The sequence below is a fragment of the Bubalus kerabau genome, chromosome 8, assembly GCF_029407905.1.
Source record: "Bubalus kerabau isolate K-KA32 ecotype Philippines breed swamp buffalo chromosome 8, PCC_UOA_SB_1v2, whole genome shotgun sequence".
Classification (NCBI taxonomy): domain Eukaryota; kingdom Metazoa; phylum Chordata; class Mammalia; order Artiodactyla; family Bovidae; genus Bubalus; species Bubalus kerabau.
The window spans coordinates 24,447,651-24,467,596 of record NC_073631.1 but is presented as its reverse complement, the minus strand read 5'-3'; the positions used below and the strand labels follow the sequence as shown (position 1 = coordinate 24,467,596).

General features: G+C 36.7%; 1 long non-coding RNA gene across 1 annotated transcript in view; it reads right to left on the bottom strand.

The window, feature by feature from the left end:
• LOC129658507 (uncharacterized) overlaps positions 1-19,219 on the bottom strand; it is a 43,920-nt gene extending 24,701 nt beyond the window's left edge. Inside the window, exon 1 of the long non-coding RNA XR_008717375.1 lies at positions 18,733-19,219. This is a non-coding gene — a long non-coding RNA (uncharacterized LOC129658507). The remainder of the gene's footprint in view (positions 1-18,732) is intronic.
• Between the last annotated feature and the right edge of the window lie 727 nt (positions 19,220-19,946).

The window sequence follows — 19,946 nt, the reverse complement described above, 5'->3', positions numbered from 1 at the left end:
GAATCTGGTTATAGGACCAGCCTCCAAAGTCTTCTAATACTTGTTTTACTCCTTTTTACTCTCATAATAGAATGTTGTCTATGCTATTAAGGGCAATGTATACCCTACTCACTAAAATTCTCCTCTACTCTTTACGCTACACAAATACTTTACATATTTAAAACTGAAAACTCACATCAAGACATCAAGGGATCAATTGTAATATAGCTTTTTCTTAATGCTGCCTGGACCCAATTTTGATGTCCTGTCAGTTGATGTCCTAGAGACCAGTCAGTTTCTTATCTTTGGCAGCTGATTAAGTCCACAGTCCAACCATTTCCGTTATTTGAGTCTCACTCTCCAGGTCACTATGCAATGCCCTAACTGTCCCAGGACCAGATACCAGACAGCTGGGAACACTAACCCTAGAGAGTGAACACTTATTCAAATTAGCCAATGTAGGGAAGTCCCTGGTTGTCCAGTGGTTAGAACTCAGTACTTTCAGTACAATGGCCTGGGTTCAGTCCCTGGTTAGGAAAATAAGATCCCACAAGCCATGCAGTGAAAACAAAGAAAAACAAGAATAATAAATTAGCCAATCTACTGGGAGCCTGTGAAACATAGCTAACCTTCCTTTTTGCCTCCTCCCCTTCCCACCACCATACACAAGCTCTTCCCAGTGACTCTGGTTTGCTGTCGTCCTGTCCCATATATAGGTCCCTGGATAGCCCTGTTAGCCACCTTCTTTTCTTTGGAGTAGTAAACAGAGTTCTGCCTTCCATTGAGCCAAGCGTCAGTGTTTTGTGTCCTGCCACCAAAAGAAACCTGCACACACACAAAAAATACCCCTGGGTTATCTCCTCAACCAGACTTGGCTTCATCTAGATGTGGTCCATGCACACCAAAACTAAGGGAATCTAAGTCAAACCACACGAAAAAGCCTGCCACTCTCAGGTTTTCACAAATGATGCTTTATCTCAGGTTGGTATCCTAAAAGATGATCCTCCTCCAGAGTCTCAAATGGCTTGGATATATCTGGATGGTTCTAAATCCTACTATCTGACTGGAGCTCCCATTATCTGACTGGAGGTCAGCTCAAGCTTCTGGAGTGGTAGGGGACAGGATGGGAAGGAGAGGTGGGCATCTACCTACCGCTTCCTTCTTTGATGTCTTCCTTGATGTCTACTTCTGTCTCTTGTCTAATTGCTATTCCCATTATTAGTCCAGAAGTGGGAAGTTCTCCTTTGTTTTCAATTAACTTTGGGAATGCACTCAAAAATATACATTTAGGAGTCACCTGGACGTGATATTGTAGTTCTTTGAAGCTTGAACTAGTCAAGAGAGGGCTAATTTGAAGTGTTGTATTCTGTGTCGTGCATTAGTTGCTCAGTCTTGTTCAACTAATTATGGAAAAATTGAGCAACCTCACAATCTTCTTATACTGAAGAATCATCCTGAACTATATTCATACCAATTTTATTCTGTCCAAGAAAGGCAGCTAATTTTAAAGCCATGATCAAAAACTCATCTTTTTCTATCTTAAAGGTCATATCCTTTGGCTGAGCAGGTATATTTTAAAGGAACTCAAAAAGAATATTGAGCAAGGCAGCCAAAACAAACAGGGTGATCTCTGGACAAGAAATATCTCAGACAGATCACTTTCAAACAAATTTGATTGACTTGAGGCCTATCTCGTTTCTTTTCTTTAGATGAGCTGTTAATAAGCAACAACAACAAAAAAACAACAAAAAAAAACACAACAACAAAAACAAATTCAAAGTATAGTAAATCCTCAATGCAGATAAAATAAATGTTTAAGTAGCTGGAACCTGATTGTTCTTTCTATTGAAAAATAAAAATCAGGTTTACTAAAGTATTAGCAAATCATAACAAGTGTTAGCACAGAGATCTTAAAAACATCCATTCAAGACTTTGGAGTTTGGTGCTATAATTAATCTCCTGTATCCTCTATTCCAAATATTAAATACACATTGTGAACTTAGTTTAAAAACTTTGAAACGTATCACAAGATAATTCTTAATAGATTCCTGGAAACAAGTTGAATTTATCCACTTATGTATATAAAATATGTCACAATGAAAATAACCACCTAAGAGATCATGTTTATCTCTGAAATCTGTGGTCGCACCACAGGTTTATGTGACCATCTAAATCTCTTGCAAGTCATGTAGGATTATGTTGAAATACATTTCCAGAAAAGATATTTACATAACCACATGTTCATTGTAAATCTGCAAAGAAAAAAATTCATTTGGCAGTCAATAAAGTTTAATTTTAAAAGTTTAACTTTTAAATATTTCTTAATTCTTTGTAAAAATGAAAGCATAAGAATAGGAAATAGACCAAATTTATCTGCAACATCTCAGTGAAAGACTCCGTTTGCTTGTAACTTGATACATTGGTCTTCTATCATATAAACTGGATAGTGATTATATTATAAGCTTCTCCATGAACAGAGAATTATTTCTAATCAAAGCATTCACAAATATTTATAACCAGTAGCTCTGATTGGAAACTAAAGTTGTGGATTTTAGAGTGCAATCTGTAGAATTCTGATTAAATTGAGAAAAAAAGAATCTCATAATGCATAATAGTCTTATTTGTGGAGTCTCCAGACTTATTTTGGCTTGACTCTTTTTTAGCCTAACTGAATGTGGCTATAATTAAAAAGATGGAACACTTAACTACAATACTATAAAATGTTTACTGTGAGTATTATTCTTTAGAGAAATATGTAAGAAGGGAAGAAACTTCCTTAACTATTTCTTGTAGAATTTATTAATATTTATGCCCTTGAATAAAGAAGGACTTATGGACAACTATGCTGATCTGAGCTATATTGCACTCCAACTATTAAAAACAACAGCACCAATTTACTGTCTTTGATTTACAAAGTACATTAATAAATGTTGCCTCAGTTACTTTCACGGAGAAGGCAATGGCACCCCACTCCAGTGTTCTTGCTTGGAGAATCCCAGGGACGGTGGTCTGATGGGCTGCTGTCTATGGGGTCACACAGAGTCGGACACGACTGAAGTGACTTAGCAGCACCAGCAGCAGCAGTTACTTTCAAGGCAGACAAGATAGTCTGAAAAGTCCTCATTACTGTCATTTTTATAAAGAGTAAACTGAAATTAAGGTGAGATTAATATGAACCAAAGGTCACAACCTCATCTGTGATGGAACCAAGAATATAAGCTTTGTAAACTCTGTAATTTTACCCCTTTTGTCTGTCCTACCTTTGTGCCTTAGGACACCCTCTGTGGCATGAGTATAGAATATATCTGTGTTTGTATATCTATTTCCTTCTTTCATTTTCCCTCTCTCTCTCTCTTCTATATGCTGCTAAGTAGCTTCAGTCATGTCCAATGCTGTGCGACCCCATAGATGGCAGCCCACCAGGCTCCCCCATCCCTGGGATTCTCCAGGCAAGAACACTGGAGTGGTTGCTCAGTCATACATACATATGTATGTGTATACACATATACCAGGGCTTCCCTGGTAGCTTAGATGGTAAAGAATCTGCGTGCAATGCAGGAGACCTAGGTTTGATCCCTGGGTCCAGAAGATCCCCTGGAGAAAGGAATGACAACCCACTCCAGTATTCTTGCCTGGAGAATTCCATGGACAGAGGAGTCTGGTGGTCCATGGGGTCACAAAGATCAGACACAACTGAGCAACTAACACACACACACACACACACACACACACACATTTATATAGCTATGCTTAATATATTTAGAAAATATGAGCAAATATTGCACCAGATATTATGTACATATATACATATATATGGAGAAGGTACTCACTCTTGACTGGAAAATCCCATGGACAGAGAAGCCTAGTAGGCTGCAGTCCATGGGATTGATAAGGGTCGGACACGACTGAGCAAATTCACTTTCATTTTTCACTTTCATGCATTGGAGAAGGAAATGGCAACCCACTCCAGTGTTCTTGCCTGGAGAATCCCAGGGACAGGGGAGTCTGGTGGGCTGCCGTCTATGGGGTCCCACAGAGTCGGACACGACTGAAGCGACTTAGCAGCAGCAGCATATATATATATGTATTTATATTTTTTGTTCACTATCATTTGACAAACCATGAGAAAATGTTTAATAACCTTTTTTAATTCTATAGGATTAAAATTTAAAATGTGATAGAACTCATAGAGATCTAGAGAGGCTAGGTGAGTCATTCAAGGTTCCATTGCTGTAGAAACATCAGCTCCAGAAACACTTCTTCATCTCCACCTGATGTTCCCTATTCATACATTTCTTGTTTTCAAATGCTACTAAAAACTGTGATTAGGTTCATTTCTTTCTTTAAATCTTAAATTGTTTTTGGTTTTCAAACTGTATGGCATGAATTAGTGTATTATTTTATATAATCACATTGAGAAAGGTAGACCACATGAAATGTCTCCTTTTCAGTGTAAAATACGGAGGTTCCAGCACATTAATGTCAGCTGTAAACAGCAGTCCTCTTGGGAAAGAATTGAAGGTTCTTTCAGTTATTATAACAATGATCTCTGAAGTAAGTTTTGTGAGCAAATCATTGCTTTAATTATATTGTGTACATAATAGTCAGCCTCCAAATTTGTTGTTTAGTTGCTCAGTCCTGTCTGACTCTTTGCAACCTCATGGACTGTAGCACACCAGCCTTCCCTGTCCATTACAAACTCCCAGAGCTTGCTCAAACTCATGCCCATTGAGTTAGTGATGCCATTCAACCATCTCACCCTCTATCATTCCCTTCTCCTCCTGTCTTCAATCTTTCTCTGCATCAGGGTCTTTTCCAATGAGACAGTTCTTCGCATTAGGTAGCCGAAGTATTGGAACTTTGGCTTCAGCATCAGTCCCTCCAGTGAAGATTCAGTATTTATTTCGTTTAGAATTGACTGGTTTGAGCTTCTTGCAGTCCAGTTCATCTCAGTTCAGTCACTCAGCCATGTCCGACTCTGTAACCCCATGGACTGTAGCACGCCAGGCTTCCCTCTCCATCACCAACTCTTGGAGCTTGCTCAAACTCAAGTCCATCAAGTCAGTGATGTCATCCAAATATCTCATCCTCTGTCATCTCCTTCTCTTCCTGCGTTCAATCTTTCCCAGCATTAGGGTCTTTTCCAATGATTTGGCTCTTCCCATCAGGTGGCCAAAGTATTGGAGTCTGAGTATTGGAGCCAAAGAATTGCTGTCCAATGGACTCTCAAGAATATTCTCTGGCACCACAGTTCAAAAGTATCAATTCTTCAGTGCTCAACTATGTTTATGATCCAACTCTCACACCCACACATAACTACTGGAAAAGCGATAGCGTTGACTAGATGGACCTTTGTCAGCAAAGTAATGTCTCTGCTTTTTAATATGCTGTCTAGGTTTGTTATAACTTTTCTTCTTGTTATAATTTTTTTTTGTTATAACTTTCTTCTCCAAGAAGCAAGTGTCTTTTAATTTCATGGCTGCAGTCACCATCTCCAGTGATTTTGGAGCCTGAGAAAATAAATTCTGTTACTATTTCCACTGTTTCCCTAACTATTTGCCATGAAGTGATGGGACCCAAATCTGTGGTTTATTAATCTCACTGTTATTTGTGTTGGCTGGGGCTTCACTGATCTGAACTGATCTCAACTGGGCAACTGTTTTTTTTCAATAATGATTAATAATAAATGAGTGGCTCTGTTCCAGGTTCTTCCCATTGTCTTCGTCCCAGCTGCTTACAGGAGGGGTGTTCCTTCTATGATGGTGGCAGAGGTGAGAGAGAACAAGCCTGATTGCACAAGCATTGTTCAGGCCTCCATTAGCTTCACATTCATTAAATTCATTGAACAAAGATGTTGCATGGCCAGGCCAAGAGTCAAGGGGCTGAGATGAATACCCTACTGACAATGGTAGATTCCTTCACAGTTAATGTGGCAAAAGAAATGGATGCCTAACAGTATTACTGAGGAGGGAGTAAAGAGTTGGAACACTAACCCATTCTACCATTTATTTGAAGAACTGTGTTCAGGTGTGATACATCACTCAGTGTATATCCCTGAATTTCTCATCCGTATTTTGAGAGATATTTTTCTCCTAAGATAAGGAAAAGTTTCCTATGAGATCTTTCAATTCTTACTTGAAATGAGCGCAGCTTACCAAATAACTTCTAGATTCATGATTTCATCAAAACTCCTGGATTTGCTTACTCTGGTCAGAGAGTGCACTACTCCCATACTAGAAATACGGTTATCTCACAACATCATCTTATTGGAAAACTTTGTTTTTTACCATGATAATTTTGTAGGTTACTTCTGCAAAGCTTTGGGAAATATATCATTAAATATCCACTACGGTGCTCCATATCAGCCTCTTTGGAAGGCAGAATACTCATCGAGGCACTTGTAAAATAAAAATTTGCACAGGACCAGTTAAATAGGCAAGGAAGACTACACTTAAGATTGTTGCAATTGGGGCTGGTGCACTGGGACGACCCAGAGGGATGGAATGGGGAGGGAGGAGGGAGGAGGGTTCAGGATGGGGAACACATGTATACCTGTGGCGGATTCATTTTGATATTTGGCAAAACTAATACAATTATGTAAAGTTTAAAAAAAAAAAAGATTGTTGCAATTGGAGAGAGAGAATAAACTCAAGTCAGTTGAAACAAAAGGCTGGAGAGATTTTAAAACCTTGAGTGAGTTAGTGGAAAAGTACTGGAGGATGTTAAGTGGGGAGGCTGGCTAAAATGATTAGACTCTGTGTTTGCTAATTGTCACTTAGGGAAGCCAGGCTCCCATTTCCTGAAGAGACTGGGAGAGAGGGGTTCTATCACCTTTGCTGATTATGTTCAAAGAAATGAATTCCAGGTCCTAGAGAAAGGTATTTTTGAGTTGTAAAACTGGTAGGAGGCTATGAGAAGATTCTCATCTCAAATGGGCAGAGTAGAATGTGAAATTACAAGTTTTCTGAGATAAATGCTCTAAGAAAAGGGAGATCAAAAGCCTAGAGATATGAAGAAAGATGTCTAAAATTCTGTGAAGCTGATTTAGACTTTTAGACCTTTTGTTCACACTCAAGTTTGGCAAAGAAGAGAAAGAAGACTAAGAATTTGAAGCAGAATCTGACAATTTAATGGCTCAAGACCTCAGGATTTTCTTTGACTGTATCTGTTAACATTTGTAGAGAATACATATATATATATGTGTGTGTATGTGTGTGTGTATTAATATATATGTGTGCATATATATTATGCACACATTATGAGCTTCTCTGATAGCTCAGTTGGTAAAGAATCTACCTGCAATGCAGGAGACCTTTGTTTGATACCTGGGTCAGGAAGATCCTCTGGAGAAGGGAATGGCTACTTACTCTAGTATTCTTGCATTTTCCTTGTGGCTCAGCGGGTAAAGAATACGTCTGCAATGTGGGAGACCTAGGATCGATCCTTAGGTTGGGAAGATCTTCTGGAGAAGGGAAAAGCTACCCACTCCAGTATTATGGGTATATATATATACATAAATTCTGCTCTTTAGCGTAGTTATCAGGTAAATATAAGGGTATTTTGATGAAATCAGACTTTTGGTTCAGTAATTTTAAAATTTATGTCCTAAATGCAAACAAGTTGCCTGAAAAATCAACAAGACCACATATTTCAATTCTTGGGGAATTCAAAAATTATCATTCTTTATCTCCATGTCTCAGTCCTGAACTACCTGTTAAGACGGAGATAAATTATTTCTCAAGGCAAGTTAGACCTTGGGAAATCTTGGGTCATATCTGCAGGGACCTGGGCTTCCTAATACTAAACCCAGACCCAGAAAGACTTATCCACTGTGTCCCGTATGGACTCTTGACACAGGGCAGCGATGACCCAGTAAGACTGATGATGGCATGGAAGAGCAGAGGAGAATGTGTGCTCCCTCCTCACCAAAGAGTGAAGAAAAGAGACAAGGCTGGCCTGTTTACTCCTCTTTCTAAACCAGCCAATCAGATTAGGTGACTTGGCCTCCCCTTGGAGAGATGCAAGTGAGGAGATTGAGAGGACCTGGAAAATGAAACAGGGAGAATTCATTCTAACTATCATAGGAGGAAAAAAAATTGCTCAGTGACCTTAGCTGACCCACAACCACACACTAATAGATGTTTACTTGTGAACTTTTTGTAACTGGAGTGGTCATATGCCTGATGGGGCTTCCCAGGTGGTACTAGTAGTGAAGAACCCACCAGCCAGTGCAGGAGACGTAGAGGTGGGTTCGATCCCTGGGTTGGGAAGATCCCCTGGAGAAGGGCATGGCAACCCACTCCAGTATTCTTTCCTGGAGAATCCCGTGGACAGGGGAGCCTGGCGGGCTACAGTCCATGGGTTTGCAAAGAGTTGGACAAGACTGAAGCAGCTTAGCGCAGCATGGCACATATGATTAGTGGCTCATAGTCCTGGTATATTACCTTATATGTACATATACATTCTGGGAGAAGGAAGTTCTTTAAAAGTGTAAGTGTACACCTGAAACTAATATGTTGTAAATCAACCATAATTCAATAAAAATAATATTTTTTAAAAAGAAATTATATTTGGAGTATTTCATTAGTTGTCCTCTATTATGTAATTTTCCTCTCCAAGGGAGGAATTAGGCTTGATTTTAACCTATGAAATTCCTAACTGGGAAGACAAATCTGATGAAAAAATACACTAAGTTCAAAGCTAAAGATATAATTCCATTCATTCACTGTTTTTTATTTGGAGTTTCATAACTATCTGCTGTTATTTTCTTGGATAATTTAGGATAGACAGGGATGTTGGATAAAGTATATGATTATTAAACAAGAGTAAGTATTGATATGTTCTCCTCTGGTAAACAATCTGGGGTTTTCTCAGATCATCAACAGAAATACTGGTACTTGATGAAAGATACCCTAAAGTGACTTATGGTTATAATTTCGATATTGTAACACTTTAGTAAAATAGAAATAACAAAGCTGATTTTTCTCTCAGATATGATATTTCTTAAGTAGTGAGTCAGACAGCCATACAGTAATTTTTTAGGACCAAAGTCTGGACCCTTAGAAAATCTTCCCCATGTATAAAAGTTTTCAAGGAGAAGGAAATAAAAGTTGAGAGAACTTTCAGACAGAGTCAAAAGTAATAACACTATTCTTGGTACATAACCCATCATTAGTTTAACAATAGTAGAGAAAAAGAATTCCCAAAAGCACTAGAAGAGTGTTGTCATTATGGGAGTCATGAATTGATGTGAAAACACAGGTCTCAGGATATAAGGATGCACTGTTGGAAAATCACATGGTAGAGTGTTACAAGAGAGTGTTTCAAGAGATGGAGCTTGGAGTTGAACAGTATTTCTAAAGGTACATATTGATTTAGTAATGGATATCTGGATGTATGCTGTGTCCATGTTTATTTAAGTAACTATATTTAAGTCTACACTCAGAGTTATTATCTATATATCTATACTTGTGCATATATTAATTTCCTAAATTGAAAGTTATTTACTAAGGATTTTTGTACTGTTATTTTAAGTAGCATTATTAAAATAGTTTTGCTCATAGATCTAAAGTGAGCACATTCATGAAGCATTTTTAAATAGCTCTTTTAAATTTTACTTTTATTTTTTGGCCTCACTGGGTCTTCTTTGCTGCACGCGGGCTTTTCTCTTTTAATAGTTGCGGCAAGAGGGGCTACTCTCTAATTGTGGTACACAGGCTTCTCCTTGTGGTAGCTTCTTATTGCGGCTCATGGGCTCCTGCAAGGGCTTCGTCCCGTGGCATGTGGTTCAGAATTGGATTGGATGGCATCACTGACTCAGTGCACACAAGTCTGAGCAAACTCAGGGAGATAATGAAGGGAAGTCTGGTGTGCTGAAGTTCGTGGGGGTCGCAAAGTGTCGGACATGACTTAGCAACTGAACAACAATAGCAAATGTGGAATCTTCCTGCACCAGGGATTGAACCTGTGTTCCCTGCATTGCAAGGCAGATTCTTTACCACTGGATCACCAGGGAAGTCCCATGAAGCATAATATTCTGCATCTGGGTGAGGAAAATCATTACTCCAAGTGGCATATATTTTATATTTAATGAGGAAACAGGGATTTATGCAACTCCTTGGCTGTTTCTATTATTCAAGTAGTTGATATTATCTTGAAAATGGTGCTCAGAAAAAAATCATGTGTTAAAATTACCTTGTTTATTTCATGATATCTACATCATTTACTTTAAATTTTACTTTGCTATGAAATATTGGGAACCTCACACTGGCAGAATTCAAGTGGTGGTATTTTAAATGCAGACACATTGCATCATTAGTCTACACAGTGAGTCTTACACCCAAAGATGCAGATTTCTTCTGGCTGGACCCCCTGGGCGATTGGCATTCTCTTTGTGATGCTTGCTATTAATGAGAAGGGCTCTTGTGGAGCTGTGTACCTCCCACTAATCAGTGTAAGACAGTTGAACAAACCATCTTCAAATTTTCTATTCTTTAGCATTTTATAAAAATAAGGATAAGATATCACTTTCTTATACAGAATTTATTTTTTTGGAGTCAAACAGGTAAAATGGATTTAAAATGAACAAACTAAAAAGGTACTGGCATATGGCTCATTAGTGAAATAAAATCAGCTGTTTCAAAACCTCAATTTCATGTTGTGCAGAAGATATTTTCTTAGTAAAGAACAAACAATGTTAACTAACCCAGCTGGAAAGTACATTCTAGAAGACATTTGGATATTTGGTTACTTTTCAGTTACCACTGACTCATTTGTTATCTGGAACTTTGAATCTGACTTTCCCATCTAAATGTTTAAAAACCACTTTTGGAAAAACTGGAAATAGACATGCCTTATGATCCAGCAATCCCACTGCTGGGCATACACACTGAGAAAACCAGAAGGGAAAGAGACACGAGTACCCCAATGTTCATCGCAGCACTGTTTATAATAGCCAGGACATGGAAGCAACCTAGATGTCCATCAGCAGATGAATGGATAAGAAAGCTGTGGTACATATACACAATGGAGTATTATTCAGCCATTAAAAAGAATACATTTGAATCAGTTCTAATGAGGTGGATGAAACTGGAGCCTATTATCCAGAGTGAAGTAAGCCAGAAAGAAAAACACCAATACAGTATACTAACGCATATATATGGAATTTAGAAAGATGGTAACAATAACCCTGTGTACGAGACAGCAAAAGAGACACCGATGTATAGAACAGTCTTATGGACTCTGTGGGAGAGGGAGAGGGTGGGAAGATTTGGGAGAATGGCATTGAAGCATGTAAAATATCATGTATGAAATGAGTTGCCAGTCCAGGTTCGATGCACGATACTGGATGCTTGGGGCTGGTGCACTGGGACGACCCAGAGGGATGGAATGGGGAGGGAGGAGGGAGGAGGGTTCAGGATGGGGAACACATGCATACCTGTGGCGGATTCATTTTGATATTTGGCAAATCTAATACAGTTATGTTAAGTTTAAAAATAAAATAAAATTTAAAAAAAAAAAAATAAAAGGTAACTAAATCTGTGGGATAAATGCCACAGGAGATAATAAGTAAGATTACTTTCTAAATCCCCCTCAAGAGACTAGAATTACTAGGAATGTTTCTTTCCCTATTGGCAGAGGATGGGGGAGATAGCAAGATGATGATGACATCACTGATAACACAAACAAAGTGATATCATCATATAGACATTGAAGACACATCTGAGAAAACCATATGCCAGTCTCTTGGAAGGTTTCAATTATTTTTCTTTTTTTAAATTTATTTTTAATTGGGGTATATTTGTTTCACAATATTCTGTTGGCTTCTGCAGGTTTCAGTTATATGTGAACAGTCTATATCAAGTGAAAAAAGCTCACTTGTTCCTAGAAAAACTATAAAATTGTCTTGGAAAACGGTGATAAATCTTTTGAGAGAAGAGAAAGTATAGTGTGTACCTAAAAATAGCAAGAAAGAGGATGAAAACAGGAAGGAAGAAAACAGACAAGATACTTTCAATACTTGGTAAAAGTTCTTTTTGCTTCTTTCACCATGATAGCAGTCTTTGCTTCTCCTTCACAACATTTGATACTAATAATTATCCAGGCATTTATAATTAATTGAAGTAATTTGTCCTTGGGTTTCACCACCAAAGGACAGACTTTTTGAGAGTATGATATTATATTTGCTCATATACTATACCTTTTCTTTGCTACAGTGTGAAATGTACAGCTGTATTATATCCAGTAAATATTTGTTAACTAAAAAAAAAAAAAAAAAAAAAAAAAAATAAAAACCACTTTTGATGATTAAACAAAAAAATCTGTAACTGATAGAAGAAAAGTAGGAAATTTTTGCTATTTTATTGTGGTGGCTGACCAGATATAATAATAAGCTCTTAAAATTATAGGAATCTGAGATTTCAAAGTAGCCTTCCAGGCTCCCCTGTCCATAGAATTCTCCAGGCAAAAATACTGGAGTGGGTTGCCATTCCCATCTCCAGGGAATCTTCCCAACCTGGGGATCAAACCTGGGTCTCCTGCACTGCAGGCAGATTCTTTACCATCTGAGCCACCAGGGAAGCCATATATATATATATATATGTCATAAATATAAAACATCTACTTATGTAATTTAATTTGAATTATCATACAGCATAATCATAAAACCAATCCAATAAGATAGGCATTGTTTGCATTATTAGTGATACTTGACTAAAGTTGAAGTTATTTAACCAAGAATACAAAAGCAATCATTAATAAAACTAATACCATAATCTCAATCTCATGGCTCCCAGTCCTTTTTCATTAATATGCTTTTGCCTTATTAACAGTTTAATTTTCCTTCATTTACCAGGTATTTATTGAGTATTTGTATTATATAATCCCATTGCTTATGTAGTTATGAAACCAAAATATGAGTCATATTTAAAAATCATTATTTATTTGGGGACACTGATAATGAAAGAACATTAATGCCTGGAATGATTGGTGTGAAAATAGAGAAAGATGTCAGTAAATGTGATGGTTGAAGGGAGGAAGTAATGAACTCTGAAGGACTGGACTAAGGAGAATTTTCAGGGGGAAAGCAATTGGACAAGGTATCAAAGGATGAGCACACGTTTCCTATGGAAAGGAAAGCAGAAGGACTTTCCACTTACACAAGAATCATCATGGGCTTATGAAGCAACTCAGGGTCTACAGAATTATCAGTAATTCTCTGGCTGGCTGGACAAACAGGAAGGGGCTGGTAATGAAGGGCTCTCTCTTTTGAGGAATTATTTAGAAAGCAATACACTTGGAGCATTATAGAACTGCAGGAGATTACTCAGATCACAGAATCCAATTTCTTTATTTTACCCATGAAAAATCTAAGCTCCTAGGAAAAAAAAAATAACCAACTGCCTAAGACTAAACTAGTTAAAAGAGAGGCAAAACTGACCCCCTGAACAGAGATTGGCTTATTCTAGTTGGAGAATCATATCCAACTAGAATCATACCTGGGTCTTTTTGAATCATATCTGAAGGCATGTTTCTAAGGAGATGTGAAAAAATTAGATGACAAAAATAATCTGTGTGAAATAGAAACTTAAGAAAAAAACCAACTTACTAATTCTGAATTCCTGACTCTTAGGGAAATAGCCAGATATTCTACCTCTGGCTAAGTGGATTCTACTACACAGAGGACCAGTATATTAATATTTTTTTGTATTTACACTAAAGAGATTGGGTAGCAACTATTTAAAATAATAGACTTCACCCCACATGGAAAAATTCAAAAATTAATTCATGGCTTAAAAACATTAAATTTCTAATCATCTTCTAATACCTTCAAGGGCAGTTCAGTTGCTGAGAATTCTCAGGATGTCATTATTATCATTATGCTGAATTATTTACAAACTTGTATCAAAGCACCAGATTAAATTGCTTTGGTCTTATGTAAAATTCCTCTGATCTTTGGCAATCATTACTTATTTACAGCTTCCATAATTTTCCCTCTTTGCAGAAAAAAGAAAGTTTCTTAACTATAGCTAAAAGGCCCTATTTTACTTTTATAGTAAAAACTGTCTCTAATATGAAAAAAGTTAAAATGAAAAGCTATAGTCACTACGATTTAGAAGCATGATTTTCTATGTGAAAAGCAGATTGTCTAAACAGTTTCTTTCCCTGAGAGAGATATTCATAATATTTATTATAAAATATAAATATTAGGTTTCTTGCTTCGTGTGAACTATTTGTAGGTATAGTAAATATAATACTTTTAAAATAAAACTAGGATAATAGCAACAGTTAATGTTTACATTTATTGGAACACACGTGAAGAGTACTTCAAGAAAATGTTAGAAAATTAAATAAAAATTTCCCATATGACTGGAAAAATATTCAGCATGTGATCTTGACCTGAAATTGGCTGTCGTTTCATACTGTGGCTTTAAACAGAAAGGGTCTATGTTTAATATGGATGTTTTCCTAAAACCTGGAGTTGAGTAAGTTTGTACAAGAAAAATTGATGCTGAATGTTCTAGTTTACATATTGATCTCTAGCAACCAATTTGTCTTTGACTTAGACCTGTCTACTATTACCTTGACAGCCTTAAGCAACTTAAGGAACAGCTTAGATAAATAAAATGAATTTTTTTTTTGTATTTTTGATTCATCATTGTTGCTAAAGCCTCACAAAAAGTCTCTATAAGACTAAGCATTTTTTCTAAAGAATTAAATGAAAATGTCTATGACAATTACAATTCAGAACCTTTTACTTAAACAGAAAACCAGATTTCTTAGGATAAAATTAGTCCCAGAAATTAAAATACTGTTAATATCCAATTACTTTGTAATATATATGATTTTAGACCAGCAGAACACCATTTACAAATGTAACTTATTAATAACTAAAGTTGACCTTTAAATATTTGGAGAAATTTGTGGTTGTTCAGTAGGGATAATTAACAGGAATAAACTATGAATCAAATGTCTAAAATATTCAGAGTAGTATGAAATGAGAGTTTGCTACAGTATTTTCTATTTTGTCCTTCCTCCCTGCCTGGATATGAGAATAACGTAGTAGGAACAGCATTCAGGTGAAAACAACAAAATTTAAGTCCAGCTTTGTCCATAATTAGTAATTTGATTTTGAATAATTGAATGAACTCTCTGAGTACACTTCTTCATCAGTAATTTGGAGAACAATACTAATAATAGCTAGTAGCTGGTGGAATGAGCACTATTATTAGCTTCCTTAGAAAGATGAATAAACTGAGGCTCAGAAGAAATGCTGGCATTGGTTTCATATCAAGCAGAGCATTTGTCCTTAGACCCTATGAAGTACTGACACCCTGGCTGATTTGTTCATTTGCACTTGGTTGTCAATTATTTATTATCAGGGCTTGATGAATTAGAAAGATTTTGGTGAATTGAAAATCATATTCCACGTGTTTCCTAGATCATTTTCTTATTTTTCCAAATGGAGGATGAGCTCATTTTGTTCATAATATATCTATTTGGGACAGGGTAGATAGAGTGAGTAATCTCTAGTCAACTGTAGATTGTCAATGTCATTTCCTGGTTTAGCTCTGTAAGATGTTATTAGTAAGAGAAACTGGATGAAGGGTAGACAGGAACTTCTCTTTACTATTTTATGTAATTTCTTGTGAGCTTATAATTCTTTTAAAATAGAGTTTAAAAAAGAATTGGTTTTCCAGGTTGTTTTTATAGAAAAGTGCACAAAATATTTCAGCAACATAAAGCAAAAAAATATTAGAACCTCTATTTCTATCTTTTCTGTCTTTATTCCTTCAAATTTTCTGTTTTTATGTTTATTTTGTAATGTACATAACATATTGCAGAAATACATTCAACTTTAGAAGTTAAAATACAACTGGGCATCCTAAATCAAAACTATTATTTTCTTTTTACTATTATGTATGTGTTATGCAATGAAAAATGTAAAGATCTCTTTAGAGTAGAAAATCAGATACTTTGGAGCTAAATTGGGGTTATAAATCAGGCTCTTTCAGTTATTAACTAAATAATTCAAGACAGGGTTCTTGAGTCTCAATTTCCTCATCTAGTTAAAAAAGATAAGAATAGTACTCCTTGTATTGAAATATTCACATGAGATTTTTTTTTTTTGCTTAGCATATAAAGACCCCAATAAATATTAGCTTGCTTTCCCCTCTCTTTGAGAAAACTAAGACTTCTGCAATACGTATTTGTGCTATGTCTCCATTCATTACAATGAGTGGTTGAAGAATCTAGAGGTAATTAGAGAGTATCTTTAAAATTAACCAAAATTCCCAAATATCATGGAATTCCTGCTTTGGGCAAATCACTGTTTTAAGTCTGTATTGCAATATTATTGAATGGTCCTCAGTTAATACTTTCCTCCCAAATGAAAGACAATTCTATTGAGGAGGAAAAAAAAAAGAGACTTGCCAAGTTTTCTAGTGTTGCTTTATTTTTTAGTTTCCCCATCTTATTTTATTTTAAAGTGGTTGGAACTGACAGAGTAGCATGTTAAATTCTAAAAGAACTGAACTTTGTAATGTAAACTGTGTTTACACAATGATGAATGTGTTGACTTAAGAAGTGACAGGTTACTCTTCCAGGCAGATGACAACAAAATCAGTGAATGCAATCTTTCAAAATATTGAATTCAATACTTCTGTCTCTCTTATTAGGCCCAATAACTTACAATGTTTAATTGCATTTGTGGAGTTAGGTACCACATTCTTTTTTGATGAAAACTTTTCAATGAAGGTATAGCTTTGGTGGAAAAAAGAAAGACTTTCAATGTTGAAGTTTCACAGTCAGTTACATGCATTCATTTGTGTTCCCCAGCTAACCTTAGAGTTAATTTGGGGCCATAAAAGTACTTCTGACCAATGAAAAGTAGAGAAGGGGCATGTGTCACCTCTGGGCTGAGTCAATTAAAAGCCACTGTGCCTCTAGCACCAGGCTCAGGATACCATGAGTTTCAGAAGACATGGCAAACAGGAGGAGGACCAGCTGCCTGAATCAGACTTCATCTCAGGAGAGCCACTGAGGTTTCAGAGTTTAGTTATTACAGCAGCGAGCTACCCTGATTTGAACTATGGTTTGGCTGTTGTAAAATTTATATTTTGAGAAGTTAGCAGGTTTTTTGAACCATTTAAAGGAACTGATTTTTGGTTCTTTTTAGAAAATGTAGTAGTTTTTGTTAGGACAAAAATATTTTTTGAGTAAAATGTGATGCAAGGTGGAACTCAAAAATATATTCCAAATTATCAGTAAACATGGCATGATTCAAAATATCTCTACATACAGCCCACACCTCTCAGAGATTTGCTAAATTTCTCCAGAATGCTCAAATTGAGAACAGATCATCACAGGAATGAAAGAGGAATTCTGCATATATTTGCTATTTTCCACTTAAGATGAATTATCTTCTCCAAATAAATACATATTTATTGGGCTTCCTTGGTGGCTCAGCTGGTAAAGAATCCATCTGTGTCTATGGCCATATCACCCTGAACTTGCCCGATCTTGTCTGATCTCAGAACCTAAGCAGGGTCGGGCCTGGTTAGCACTGGATAGGAGAATCCGCCTGCAGTGTGTGTAGACCTGCGTTTGATCCCTGGGTTGGGAAGATCCACTGGAGGAGGGCATGGCTACCCACTCCAGTAAGGCTTCCCTGGTGGCTCAGATGGTAAAGAGTCTGCCTGCAATGTGAGAGATCTGGCTTTGACCCCTGGCTAGGGAAGATCCCCTGGAGGAGGGCATGGAAACCCACTCCAGTATTCTTGCCTAGAGAATCCCTGTGAACAGAGGAGCCTGGTGGGCTAAAGTCCATGGGGTTGCAAAGAGTCGGACATGACTGACTAAGCAAAGATTCTCTATGACAAATTTTATTTTTTAATAATGAATAAATGAAAAAGTCATTTTCACTTGCAGATATGTTATTAGCCGTTTTTGATATCTTCATCAAAGTACTATAAAATAATTCTATTTAAAATATATTTTCTGACAGGCATAGTATATATTGTACTTTGAGATAGAAATATAATCACTTTGTTATGAAAAATGCTTCTCTTAGTTACAAACAGCAAGATTCATCCTTATGCCCTAAAAACCAATCCCAGGAAGTAAGTTTTAAGCTCAAAGACCTGGGTAAAAATTGCATCTCTAGGCAACTAGACTAAAACATTTTTTCTATAGAAATATATAGCATATCTTTGGAGTTTATAAATCTGAGACTCATCAGGAAACTAAATGAATAATGTGTCTCTACAAAAAAAATACTCAATATGTAGAGCCAATTGCTATGAATGATAGCAAATGAAATACCATTTAATTCTTTTCTAGTTCAATTTGGCTTCAAAAACAGGTGAAAAAGTTATTTTCCAAAGGAAAAGTTCAGAAAAGCCTCTAGAAAATCATTTGGTTTTAGATGCATTCTCTTTACCAAATCTGCCTAGCTCCCCAAGGTAAACATTCTGAGAGTTTTGTAAATAGCCAAGGAACCTCTGATGCTCTAAAGCAATCAGAACCTCAGCTATGCAACTGATTCCAAATAAAACAGATTTTCATGGAGAAGAGCAAAATAACAATTCTTACAAGGATACACGTTCTGAAAGCATAACTTCTGTACAACTGAATATTAAAAGCTGACCCATTTACTTTATTACCTAAAAGTTTCTGAGATGATTCAATTCAGTTCAGTCACTCAGTCAGGTTTGACTATTTGCAACCCCATGGACTGCAGCATGCCAGGCTTACCTGTCCATCACCAACTCCTGGAGTTTGTTCAAACTTGTGCCCATTGAGTCAGTGATGCCATCCAACCATCTCATCCTCTGTCATCCCCTTCTCCTCCTGCCTTTAATATTTCCCAGCATTGGGGTCTTTTCCAGTGAGTCAGTTCTTCACATCAGGTGGCCAAAGTATTGGAGTTTCAGCTTCAGCATCAAGTCCTTCCAATGAATGTTCAGGACTGATTTCCTCTAGGATTGTTTGGTTTGATTTCCTTGCTGTTCAAGGGACTTTCAGGAGTCTTCTCCAACACCACAGTTCAAAAGCATCAATTCTTCAGTGCTCTGCTTTCTTTATAGTCCAACTCTCTCGTTCATACATGACTACTGGAAAAACCATAGCTTTGACTAAATGGACTTTGTTGGTAAAGTAATGTCTCTGCTTATTAATATGCTGTCTGGGTGTGTTATAGCTTTTATTTCCAGGAGCAAGTGTCTTTTCATTTCATGGCTGCAGTCACCATCTGAGATGCTAAAAATAAACAAATGATACATATTGAGACTTAATAAAGGAAGGTATTCCCTCATTTTTCACCCTGAAACAAACCTAACAGAAAGGAATATTATGGAATGTGATTTTTCAGAAAGTACCTCTGCTTACATTTTCTTTTTAATACTAGATTATGCATTATTTTAAATTTACAATAGAGCTGCAAATAGTTTGAATGTTTTACCATGCACTATTTCAGAGATAAGTCTCAACCTCCAGGAAGAGAAAGTAACACTAACTTAAGCAAAAGGTACCCATTAGGAGTATATTGTTGCCTCAAAAGTCAATTGAACTTCAAGCTAAGAAATGGTTAAAGTATTAATATAATAGACATCTGGAAGCCTAGTGAGCATGAGCCACAACAGTGAGTTTATAGAACAAACAAGCTGGTGAGAATGCAGTATTTGTAAAGACTGACCTCAGCCTTATTTTGCCTTTGCCTCACTGTCCTCATTTTGGTAAAAGCTGTTCAGCAGGCTTAACTTGTGGCATAATCCACCCTCTGGATGAACTCATATTCTGATTAGTTTGGAGTGTGTGAGCTTGCACATATACATGTGTCTATGGAGTGAGCAGAGGGGAGGGAATTGTCCAACACATTCTACCCCTTTGACTACCCAACATTTTTATAAACCCTTCTACACATTTATATTCTCAAAAGTGTCCCTGTTCAATATAATGGGGCTTCCCTG